The sequence below is a fragment of the Euprymna scolopes genome, chromosome 5 (genome assembly GCF_053919585.1).
Source record: "Euprymna scolopes isolate OS-2025 chromosome 5, ASM5391958v1, whole genome shotgun sequence".
NCBI classification, from domain to species: Eukaryota; Metazoa; Mollusca; class Cephalopoda; order Sepiida; family Sepiolidae; genus Euprymna; species Euprymna scolopes.
This window is the reverse complement of record NC_136486.1, coordinates 104,102,174-104,116,288: the sequence shown is the minus strand read 5'-3', so window position 1 is coordinate 104,116,288 and position 14,115 is coordinate 104,102,174. Positions and strand designations below refer to the sequence as shown.

Here is a 14,115-nt window from a genome sequence, read left to right as displayed (position 1 = left end):
ACACTGTTTTTTTGTTTTTATTTTTTGTTTTTGTTTCCGTGTTTCTCTCTCTCTCTCTCTCTCTCTCTCTCTCTCTCTCTCTCTCTCTCCTTTTATTTTCAGACGAGAAAGTTTGCTTTTATTTAAGATCAGAATGTTTACAATTCGAACTTCTGCTCACTCATCTATGATGACTCACTTTTAGTGACTTAGATAAACAGTTTCGCGTTCTCTTTTCTTTCCTTTTTTTTTCTTTCTTTCTGTTCGCTAAAAATACCAAACATTCAACACGTGGACGACCCCCCCCTCTCTCTCTCTCTCTCTCTCTCTCTCTCTCTCTCTCTCTCTCTCTCTCTCTCTCTCACTCCGTATGTATGTCATGCGGGTGTAAACGCTCGATCGTTGCAGATATGTTAACTCCGAGTGTTTATTTACGCAAACAGGTAGACAGGTGGGTAGCAGACAGCAAATAAGTAGATATATAGGTATTAAAGTTTGGTCATGATTGAGTCGAGTAATGGTATTAGAGTTGTTGTTGTTGTTGTTGTTGTTGTTTTGTTTTTTGTTTTTTTTTTGTTTTGCTTTGTTTTTTTACGTTATGTTAACCATCATAGGTCATTTTATTTCAAAACCAGCAGGGTGACGCGATGTTGTTTGGAATCGAATAGTTCATATTCCCATATTTATATTGTTCCTATTTATTCGCGTCTCCCCACGAGGGCAGGAGTTCAGATCCCCAAAAAGAGGCACTCTGTATAGGAACAAAAATAAAAATTTCCTCGATCTAAAAGGATTTCTCCTCCACTGATCGAGGTAAGAAAAGGTGAAGTTTAGTATCAGAACAGATACTACACGGTATACTTAGGATCATCATCCTGTTGGAAAATCCAATCAGGAGGTAGCCGAAATTTTTTAACAGAACCCAGTGACGTCTCTCAAAATATTTCCTGGTATTTTTCAGCATTCATTTCACTATATTATTTACAGGTTACCAAATTCTTTTATCGAATGGTCCTGGATATGATCTTAAACTATATCCGATGGTTAGGCCCCAGCTTGCGGGCTTCGGGGAGTGTGAAACCACCCTTTAATTGCCATTGCTTCCAGGTTCACTCTGACCCGGAGTGGTCATACCTGTTAGGGTTCCAACTATGGGTTAAATAGAAACCGACTTGAAAAACATATATTCTATTAAAAACTTTTTCTTCAAAATAACTAGATTTTGGCATTAAATAACCTGAAAAGGGTTGATATGCCGTAAAAACAAAACCAACCAACCTTTATCGAAAAACAGCTCCAAATCATGATACTGCCATCACTCAATTTTACATTAGGAACCATGTTCGGTAGCAAGTAGGCTACACCGCCCTTCCTCCACACATGATTTCAGTAATTTTAGTTTCATTTGTCCATAGCACCTTTTCTCCATCCAAATATTCGTCATCCTTATGCTAGATAAATCCTTAAACTAGATAAATAAATAAAAACCGATTTTTAACCACTTTAAATGTAATTACATTACATTGCACTTAAGGAAAAAAACGAGGATACTAAAAAGAGCTCTCGGTCGGTTTCAATAAAAAGCAGGGCAATGCTGGCAGCTGGTTGGTCTACTCCACACCCAACGTTACAATCTTCAAAGGAAGAAATTTTATTTAAAAAAAAAAAAAAAAAAAAAATTGAAAGTTGTTTTTTAGAAATTATTTTCTTTAACCGAATTGTAAATTTTACTTTTAAATTTTTATTCAAATCAAACGTTTTTTTTTTTTTTTTAACGAATATTAGCCTAACATCTATGTGTCGTTTCAAGAGGAGTGGAATCTTCTTTGGGGTCTATGATTTCAGACTGTCTTCCGTCTTTAATGCTGTTACAAGTTTTAATTTTCAAAATGAACAAAACAATTGTAGTAAAAAGAATATTCATTTTTTTTATTTTTAAAGAAATTGTTCTGTAACTATTCTCATCTTTCGAAAGAGAAATAATGAGTTGTTTATGTAGAATAGTATTTTTTACCATTATTAACATTATTTGAACCTTCTCGTAAGACTACCAATTGCGATATGTTCTGACAATGGATTTTACAGTCACTATATTTACTGATAACCTTACTGAAACATTCTAAACTATAATAACCATAAATATCCAGACAATACGCACTGTTTTACGTTGAAATCGAATTGTACGAACATTTTTTTCGCCAGGTAATAATGAAGAAATATATTAATTTATATTACAAAATATGTATCTTCATAAATAAAATATATTTGAATTTGTTTAGGCCTTTACATGCATAAAAATACAGTTTTTTATGAGTATGAATATTTGTTTCTTCCACTTATATATACATACTAGACTACCCGTGACCCATTGGGTCAGTATGTTATATTAGCTATGGAATTAATATATGAGCGTGACACTTGTGACGTAAAGAAAATAGTTTTTTTGTGACATAACAGAAACATTTCTATGAAAGTATATTAAAATGAAAAAAGAATATAGATAGATTTCTATGAGTCGTTCTGTTTATAATTGTTTATTTAAAAAAAAAAATTTACAGCCATTACATTATAAGTGGTTTGCCATACTTATAGGTAAATCTGCACTGAACAGATACCATAATACTTAAAGTTAAATTAAAATTTTGAAATATCTTTTAATTTAAACGCGGAAAAAAAATCGGGACGCTGAAAAGTAAAACAATACGTTTTATTGCAGCGTTGATTATTTGTAACGCAATTAAAAAACATTATCGGGGTTATTTATCTATGTTGGTAGTGTAGAAGAAAATGTATGATTTTTTTTTTAAGAAACGATATTAAAAAATGGAGAATAAATTTTAAAAAAGTGAATGCGTTGGTTAAATCGCCGTTGTAAAATGCTCTTATGGTTGTTAACGGGTTAAAGTAGATTTATTTGTAAGAAAGTTGCGTTAAAATAACTTTAACGTAATACGGAAATTAACGATGCGAAAAAAAAAGCAGAAAGTATTGACAATTGTTTTTTTTTTTTGATAATTTAAACGAGAAAAAAAATTGGGACGCTGAAAACGTACACAGTAAAACAATACGTTTTATTGTCGCGTTGATTATTTAGTATAATATATATCGTATATATGAAATAGGTCGATGATTATACGTATAATCAATAATTAATAATTAATCGCGTTTTTCGTTTATTTCCCATATTTTGAAGTTTTTTTATTCAATAAATTTAAGATATTCGCTTTTCTAAGGACGTCCGTTTATTCGAAGTAAACCGATCCAGTAATTTGTGTTTATTTGTTTACGCTGTTATGGGTTTACGGATATTTTATGGGTTTACGAATGTACGCATGCGCAACCGGAAGTTGTAAACCGGATGTTGGGTTACAACACCAGTTACAAGGTCATTTGAGTTTTATAATTATATAGATATAAAGTGTAGCTTTCAAATCTAATGTAAACAAATCCCTGTTCGGTCGTCCTCATATATAAATTCCACCCAATTTACATCATTAAGGATTACTTTACTATCGCCTTACATTCATTAACCCTTATCCTTGAGTAGAATATATATATATATATATATATATATATATATATATATATATATATATATGTGTGTATATATATATATATATATATATATATATATATGCGTATAATTATATATACATATATGAGTACATATATAGGGGGAGTCACAGGAAACAGATGTTTTTAAGGAAAACAAAATTCTGCGAGTATTTCAATAAACATTTTATAATGTACATAAAAACTACCTTCCCCACTTCCTATCCCTTACTCAAGGAGAGCAAAGAGCGGTCAAAAAACATCCGTTTCCCGTGACTCACCCTGTATATATATATGCACACACACACACACACACACACACACACACACACACACACACACACACACACACATATATCGTTATTTTATATTTCATAACCAGAATATGTATTTCATTATCACTCATAATATTTTATTCATATTTTTTTATGAAGTACGCCTTGCATCTGAACGACTCATCAGAGACCAAAAATAAATTCCTCAGAAAATGGTTGAAAAGACTTTTTTTCTTAGAATGGAAATAGTTTAGTAAGAAAAAATGTTGATAAAAGTAAATAGGGATATTTCGAGTTCGTATAAACGTAAGACCTAAAAATACTTAACTATTGCAGTGTTAATAGGCATCTATCCAAAAGAAAAGCCATTGAATTCAACTCAAGCCTGTTTTGCTGCCATCATATATCTATGTCTCTCTCTCTCTCTCTCTCTCTCTATATATATATATATATATATATATATATATATATATATATAGCGGCACTGATGAGTTGTGAAACAACGAAACAGGTCTGTATGTCGATGACTAAAATATATATTTTATATATATATATATATATATATATATATATATATATATATATACACACATATATACACACATATATACACACATATATACACACACATATATATATATACATATATAGAGAAATAAAAAGGAACAGACCGTATTATGTGTTCATCAACGTTTCGTCGTTATTTCGAGACTTCCTCTGGATGAAATAAAGACGAAACGTTGATGAACACATAATACGGTTTGTTCCTTTTTATTTCTCTATTTTGTCGGAATACTATTTCCATTATTTTCATCATATACATATATATATACATATATATATATATTCATATATATATATACATATATATATACATATATATATATATACACATATACATATATATATATATATATATATTTATTCACACACCTAACGAGACTTCGTCTTCGGATCCCACGGCTCTCTTATATTCGGGTTTCTTATATCCGGGTCACACTGTACATTAATAAAGGCTCTAATTTGGGACCAGAGAAAATCTCTCTTATATCCATTTTTCTTATATTCGAGTCTCTTAAATCCAGGTTACACTATATAACATTCAAACACGGTAGTGCTTGAACATATAGTTATGTGGTGGTTTTAGTCGTTTAGAACTGTTTTAAAGCTTCACCGCTCACTTATTTTTCGACAAAATTTCAAACAATTATTACAGTTCATAGATCACCTTCTCAGCTATATTGTGAAAAAAATTTTTTCAAATTTCGTTCAGTAAAACAAAAGTTATGATGAATTTTCTGGTGTTCAAAATCGTAAAAATATGTAAGGAGGTGAGCGATGATTATTATGACTGTTTTACATAGCAACCACGTCGCTTCATCAAATAGTGTTGCTACTAATTCACTGCTGTCGCGGAAAGAGAATTACTATTAGTAGTAGTATTAGTATTAGTAGTAGTAGTAGTAGTAGTATACTTTTCCCCTATTATCTCACCACGCCATTCGTCCACATTCTAATTATTTTTGTCTTTTTATCCACCTCTATAAACTTTGCTACCCTATCTTTATACCTCTGCCTTATACCCCAACCCGCCTGTACATCTAATAATAGAGCAACCCTAGGATTATTACTACATATTATCTAATATATACATTTGTATTCTGAAATATATTATTATTGCCTTGCAACTACCCACTCATATTCACCTCATTACTTACTCCTTTAACTCACCTCCGGACCTTCCCTCGCCTCACTAAATTAAAACCCTAGTGCACGACGCCCCATGTAATCCAATCCACAACCTTCATTAATCCTCATAACACCACGCTATACCATAGTTTTCTTATAAGTAATGTTGGGATAACCGCTACTTTTGTTCAATCCTGCTTAGAATACATCCTTTCGCCTTGAGTCACCATCATAAAATTTCTCCTGAAATTATCCACAGTCTCAAAGTGCTGTTGTCATCTCGGTTGCATCTGTCAATAAAATACCTTTGCATAGATAATATGCATCTTACATGCCGATAAAATAGAACTACCACCCATCCACCCTATACCTCCCCCTGAGCCTTAAAACATAAACTACATACATTTAAGTCTATGATAGAAACCTATACACCTTTTTACATTACACTTTATATAATACGTTCCTGCTTTATCTAAGAATTTGATATAACCCCCACCCCCACCCCCACCATCATCTATAATTTTATTGATTTATTTCGTTCCTGATGAATCCCACGCTTGACGTCGCATCCCCATTATGTTACCTAACATCTTCTCTACTGTCCTGATGAGAAGCATTAGGCTTCGAAATGCCTTCGTATAAAGAGTCCCCTCTGTCCCCCAACTAAATGTTTGTATACCCTTATTGAATAAATGAACCATTCTATATTTACCAATATATAGTTTTTGTGTCTTCATTTTCCATTCTTATTGTTTTACTATATAAGCTCCAATGAAACTTGTTGAGCTTTATATTATCTCGATAAGTCTCCTCTTATATATATATATATATATATATATATATATATATATATATATATATAACTAAGAGTTCATATATATATATATATAAACAACTAAGAGTTTATATATATATGTATATATATATGTATATATATATATATATATATATATATATATATATATAGTCATCCACATACAGTACTGTTTCGCTAAAATAAAAATTACAATTAAATTTACCAAAATGATCCAAGATGGTAAAACTAAAGTGTATTATAAATATTAAAGAATTAATATTTAGAAAGTAATCTCAACCAGCTGTAAAAGCTCGATAAAACCAAATAGGAGATAGAGCTTATAATAAGAGCAAACAGTTAATAAAACATATTAAAAACCACTTTGAAAAAGAGTTAAAACATATTTAATCTGAAAAGGAAACACTTAATAAGTGGATATGCCTTAATCCTTCTCATTAGAGGGTAGTAATTAGCATAATGCGGGATCGGATTTTGCATACAAAAGTATTTAATGAAATTTTTATTTACTTAATCTATCACGGTTATATTTCCAGACGCAATCTTTTAAATCTCTACGATATTTTAACTTTTAGACGTAATCCACTACGCTAGTTTACTCTAATTTATTTTCTCTCATAAAATGTATATATGTATATAGATATCTAATTTACATAAGGAAAACACGCTGCTCTCCCCTATCGTTATATATAGCCCCAAATCTCCCGACTCTCTCGTCAATGACCATCCCTCCTAAAAAGGCCGCATAAATCGGGCGAAAATAAATAAATATAACCGTGATAGATTTTTTTAAAAAATTAGAGATAATTGAATTGGGATAAAATAGCGTAGTAAATGCAGATAGCGTCTAAAAATAAGAATAGGAGGTGATAAGGGTCAATGAATGTAGTTAGAGTGTAGTAATCGTTAATAGTGCAAATTGGGTGGATTTTGATTATTGATGGGGCGGCTCAATAAAAACTTGTTTACATTGGATTTGAAGGCTAACGTTGTATTCCATCAGGAAGCAGGCCAACGGAACAGTGTTCCACAGATGGGCAGTTCTGGGAAAAAGCTTTGTCATGGAATCTGCGTTTATATTTTGTTGCAGATATAGAGTGGAGAAAATCGTAGATAGTGATTGTAGCTAGTCGTGTATTTTTCTTTTTTTTTTTTTTTTTGTATGTGTGTGAAAGTTTGGCAAGGGGGAACCATAGAATGGAGTTCAGTCAAGCACTTACCATGAAAATAACGATGATGCAGACAAGCTCACAACGTCTCTTCTAAGGAAAGAGGTTGCAGGGGAAAGAAAAAGGCATCACCTACTTGGTTTCGAAGCCGGTTATCTTACATTGTATTTAGCTATTAAATAACTTTTTTAAAATTCAAATCCTTTATAATCTAATATATAAAAGGCTATATGTCTGTCTGTCTGTATCCATAATTTCAAACTCTATCTCCTCGAAAACTAAAAGTCACAGAACGGCGCTAAGGGCCTCAAATGATTGGATTTTTTACAGACCGTTTTTAATGGACCTTTAGCCGGTTAAAATAGTTTTTAATGGGTAAAATAGTTTTTAATGGGTAAAATAGTTTTTAATGGGTAAAATAGTTTTTAATGGGTAAAATAGTTTTTAATGGTTAAAATAGTTTGTAATGGTTAAAATAGTTTTTAATGGTTAAAATAGTTTTTAATGGGTCAAAAATGGACGAAAATTGAAAAAATCGTTATGCATTTTGTATATTTATCTTAGTTTATTTTTAACTGGGGGTGGGAGACGCCCAGCTTCGCCCGGTCGTAAAATACGCTTAAATATGATATTTTAATTTGTCCAGATTTCGTATATATTATTATAGAGTTGTGATTTCAAAAACTCTGTTCCGTCTGCCTGCTTCCCACCTGACTACAACTTGGATGTCTTCAAGTCCAACGTTAACAAATTCCTAATGAACCGCCCCCTTAAGTAAATACTTCATCAAATCTCCACACTAACGTACTGTACTTGCAATAACCCTTATCCCTGAGTGGCTTCCGGGCCTTGATAAGTGGTGACCACCGTGTAAAAAAAAAAGTAAAAAAAAAGTATTTGGGTGCCATTAGTTAGAATCGAAACCGAAACTGTAGCATTCAAAGCTGGTGACGTTATCACTGTACCAACGTGATACGCTTATGGATTAATTCAAAATAAAAAGATGTAATATATAAAAGGCTAGATGTCTGTCTGTTTCCATATTTTCAAACGCTATCTCCTCCGAAACTTAAAGTTGCATAGCGGTGATAAGGGTCTCAAATGGTTTTTATGGACCGGTCTTTAGCCGGTTAAAATAGGTTTTAAGGAGTCAAAAATGGGTAAAAATTGAAAAAAAAAAAAAAATCGTTACACATTTTGTACATTCATCTCAGTTTACTTTTAATTCTAATTTTTAATCAGTTCATGTACGTGTCACGTTTAACCAGTGGCGGCTCGTGCCTGGAGCTGTGGAACTGCAGCACCCCCAATCATTTCTACTCAATATCATCGATACACGGTAAAAATAATACGTTTATTTTTTCCTTTCTATGTGATAATATATCATATTATTAATAATAATAATAATAATAATAATTATATATATATATATATATATATATATATATATATAATCCTGAAGCTTAATGTCGATAACTGTCCCCATATTCATATAAGTATAAAAGTCAAACTTTGCTTGGAGCTGCCAAATTCACAGTTACACATTCTTAGCGAAGTTCGCTTATACGCATGCCCGCTTCAGACGGCGAATGAAAGCTAAGTTGGAACTGTCGTTTTAGCAGTTCCAAACGCTCGTGAAAACCGGTGTTTGCGTGTTTTCGCTTATATTATTATTTTTTTAAAAGGCTTGTTTACAAATGTTTTGTTTTTATTATTATTATTAAAAAGTGTAAAGTGTTCTTGTAAATAAATATCCACCTTAAAAAAAATTCTCACACTTTTAAATGCGATTTAAGCAGACAAAAATATACAATATGCGAAACTTTTTTTTTTTTTCAATTAAAAGTGTTCGGGCTTTTTACCCGTAAAGCTACCAACGTAACAAATGTTATTTTTTCACGTACGGCTTATTTTGTTTGTGTTTTTATGTAGTTTGAAATCTATTCATTTTGTGGTAGTTGAACTTTACAGAATAAAAAATATTTACATTTTTTTCTATAGAAAAGCGAAGAAAATTTTATTTTTTTAAATACATTTTAGTTAAAAAATGTTTTTAAATGTTCCTATTTACAATGCCTCCCCACGGGACAGAGTTAGACACCAGGGTCGTTTTTTAACGTGAAGAAATTGAAGTGAAGCACTACGCCTTGATCTTGGACAAAAGGAAAACTGTTATCCAATAAAACCATTTTTAAATGGTAAGCTCCTAACTTTACCATCGTGTGCAAGCAAGTAAATTTCAAAGATTTTGTTTTTATGAAAAAATAAATTATTAAAAAATTGTAAATAAAATGTATTTAAAAAAAATGTTTTTCGTTTGTTTGCCTGCGGAAAAGCCCATAAAATTTATTTAATCAGTAAAGTTTAAAAGAAATATATTTGTATATTTTTTTTATTACTCTGTAAAGTGTACACAATTTAAAATAGTATTTTTTTATTAAAATGTTTTTGCGTATTATCCCTTTTTCGACGGCTTATAATGCCAAAGTTAAAAAATATTTGTATTAAAAAAAGACAATTTTAATGGCAAGCTTATTTTGTTATACGCCTATTTTTAATTAACAACAAGCTTTTTATAAATAAAAACGTTTTTAAATAGTAAAACTATTTTCGTTAATAAAAATCTGTTATCTAAAAGTTGTAAAAGTACGATTCAACTCAGTTAGAACCCGGTTCAGTTGAATCGCAAAAAGAGGATCACTTAAACATTGCATTCCTTCTACCCTAATTAATATTCTACTAATAGACTGCCTAGTACTTACCTTTCCCAACACAATTGATATAAAAGAATTTAACCATGGCCTCCTTGCATCCCCAAGAAATAACTTCTGTGACGGTAAGTGAACTTCAACAGATTGAGTTTTCACAGCTGCCTCTCCATGATAAAGTTGAAATTAAGAAAAGAGGCCGTTCAACGCCTGATATTCAAATATCTCAGTCAGGCATTAGCAACAACAAAGTGTATATTCGTAGCTTTAATTCTGACTGGTACCAACGGAAAAGTTGGCTTTGCGGCTGTGAACTAAAAAAGGCATTGTTCTGTTTTCCTTGTTTGTTGTTTGGGAGTGATGTAACGTGGACAAAAGATGGTTTCAGAACTATTAGCAAAATGAAAGATAGAACTGAAAAGCATGACAAGTCAAAGGAGCACGTTGACAATGTAGTTTCCCTATCAATTTTGGAGACCGTAAATATTAAAGAAAAATTTAGTGAGGCCTACAGACTTTCAATCAATCATCACAACATGAATGTTAAGAAGAACCGTGAAATTTTATCTAAAATAATAGATTGTATTTTCTTTTGTGGGAACTTTGAAACTCCCTTACGAGGACATGATGAAAAAGATGATTCAGTAAATGCAGGTGTATTTAGAGGATTAGTAAATTTTGCATCTAAATTAGATCCAGATTTAAAGAATCACTTAGAAACCAGTAGTGTCTTCAAAGGTGTTTCCAAGACCATTCAGAATGACATACTTGACTGTCTTTTACGAATATACCGTGATGAAATAAGGGCAGAAATTAGCAAAGCTTCCTTTGTAGCTGTCATGGCTGACGATACAACAGATGTGTCTGAACATACACAAATGATCATTGTTTTACGGTACGTTTTGGATGAAAAAATACTTGAACGCTTTTGGGGATTCTTTATTCCAGAAAACCAAACCGCTGATGGAATATCAAAATATATTCTACAACAATTGGATATAATCCTTCAAGGGAATCGCCAAAAACTGATAGCTCAGACATTTGATGGTGCAAATGTCATGAAAGACAAAAAAGCTGGTGTTTAGGCGAAAATAAAAGCAGTTTATAGCAATGCACATTTCACTCACTGTTATGCGCATCAACTTAATTTAATAATGAGGAATGCAGCAAGCATTACACGAAATGCTAGAATATTTATCTCTAACATTTTGGCTATTCCTACTTTCTTTTCTAGATCACCACAGCGTCTGTCCATTCTCAAGAAACATCTGGATGTAAGCATTCCACGTCCATCCGCCACGAGGTGGAACTTTAACATACGGACCATAAATAGAGTTCATGAAAATGTTCAAGCATTAAAAAAAATGTCTCACTGAAATTCAGTCAACATCATATGTAGATGAAACCGTTGCAGAAGCGACAGGAATTCTGAAATATTTGAACGATGAAAATTTCATATTTTGGTTAGAGCTATTTCATCAAATTATGTCTCATGTTGAAATTATTTATAATCAAATGCAATCTCGGGAAATTAGCATATATAAAGTCAATGAATACATAGCAAATTTCAAAACTGCTATAAGATAAGAAACTCCAAATACTGTGAAAATCCTTCACAAACACTCAAGGCCGAAGCTAAAGAACTGTGTGACTATATATCTGTTGATATAACGGACAGATATTTAATAAATTGTTTAACAAGAAAAGCTTTGCTAGTTTTAAGAAAGAACTACCTACAGAAGAGATGTCCTTGACAACTGAAGCATATCCCATGATTGACAAACAAAAGCTTGAAACTGAGTTAGAAATATTTTATAGTAGGTCAGATATCCATGAGTATTGCAAAGTAATTGATCTCCTGAAATTTATTTTGGAAAACAATTTAAACGATGTTCTTAGTGAAATCACAAAACTCATAAAAATTATCTTGACAATTCCCATGACTACATCAGAGGCAGAACGTTGTTTTTCAACTCTGAAAAGAATAAAAACTTTTCTAAGGAGCACCATGGGTTGCGAAAGACTAAATGCACTTGCAGTGCTTTCAATTGAAAAAAAGTTCTTCAGCAGTCATTCAGAAGTTAAGGAGAAAATTATCAATCTTTTCTCACAAATTAAAACAAGAAGAATGGAATTTACTTTGAAATAAATATAAGTAAGCTATTCCAAATATTTACATCTATTTAGAATTCCTTTAAGTTATTGTATTTTTATACGTGTGCATACGTATAAATTATGTATATTTTTTTATGTTTGTTTTATTTTTACACAATATTAAAACAATACGCATATTTTTAAACAGCACCCCCACTAATCTTAGGCACGAGCCGCCACTGCGTTTAACGTCACCAGCTTTGAATGCTACGGTTTCGATTCTAGCTGATGGCACTTAAATACTGTCGTTTATTTATTATTTTTATTTTTTAGAAATCACGACTCTATAATAATATATACGAGATCCGGACAATTTAAAATATTATATTCAAGAGTATTTCATGCCCGACCAAAGCCCCCCCCCCCCAGCTAGTACAATCATAAGACAATATCACGTGTTTTTGTGTTTATTCTCGAAACTACGTAACTTATATATTGTATTATTTTTTATTGTTTACTTGCGTAAAATATGCTTTAAATCCATGCAGATTTCGCATTTATTATTACAGAGCTAATTCTCTATTAATTATTATATTGTACCTAATATATAGTACCGTTTTCAAAAGATTAAAAAAATATATATCCTGAAATGCGACAGATTTTCTTTAAAAGACATTTACTCAGCCGAGGGAAGAGTTGCATAGGCACGATGTTAGAAGACTTGTACTTTTATTGAGACATCATCTCTGTTCTAGGATTATAAAACTACTAGCATGAGTGCCGGCGTTGCCTGGGTGTTTGGAGGTGTGTGTTAAGAAAAAAGTTGTAGTAGGCAAGCAGGCTCGAACTCGTGACACGAAGGCGGAAAAAAAAGTGAAAGAAAATCTGACGTCTTACTGCTATTGCATGACGCGACCGGAAGTTCGGCACGTTAAAATTAGGCAAAGTCAATCATACCGATACAATGACTTGCAAAAATGGCTCGCGAAAAAAACGACTCTTCCTTGTAGAAAACTGGCCAGTTGAGGGTGAAGGAATTAATGTTTTTGGCAAATTTTTCGATATGTATCGTCCGAAACGCCGAGCTTCAAAATGATACTAATCTCGAGAAAATCTGTCGCATTGTCGAAAGTTTTATGCAGACATACATACATACATACATTTAAACAGAGAAGTGAGATTTATATAATAGATTACTAAAGTCGAGAAAATGCATTCTGCTAGATTTAATTTCCTATATTAGGTAACCGGTAGTTTAAGAGTTTATCGGTTAAATATTTTCACACAGACACACACATATATGTACTCTTTTATTAATATAAATATTCTATTATTCGAATATTTATTGCAACTAGCGGAATCTGTGGAAATTCCACAGGGGACTCATTCATATGTAATATATTGATCAATAGAATATTTATATTAAAAGAGTAGATATATGTGTTTATCTGTGTGAAAATATTTAACCGATAAACTCTTAAACTACCGGTTACATAATATTGAAATTAACAGGAAATAGTAATCATGCACCAATGATAGCTTATAACGAGTAAAATCTTTGTTTGGATGGATGAATAGAATATATAGAAATATGTCGGCAAGTTGAAATGCAAAGTGTCCATTTCAATTTGCCCACATATTTCTATTACTTTTGCGCATGCACAAATTTATTCAGAGCTTGAAGTTGTTTAATTCTATACCTTTCTTATTTATCTGTCGATTCCAGTAATTGTAGGAGCCATCGGCTCACGAAAAAGAATTTTAAACGCTACCCGGCGTATATATCTGGTGGACCAAGTGCAAGAGAGATAAACACATTTTCTCATACCTAAATC

The 14,115-nt window shown here is 31.8% G+C and overlaps 1 protein-coding gene across 4 annotated transcripts in view; it reads left to right on the top strand.

Annotated features, from left to right (window-relative positions):
• The window catches only part of LOC145276941 (S phase cyclin A-associated protein in the endoplasmic reticulum-like), a 559,542-nt gene that overhangs the window by 90,669 nt on the left and 454,758 nt on the right, over positions 1-14,115 (top strand). The window lies entirely within an intron of this gene.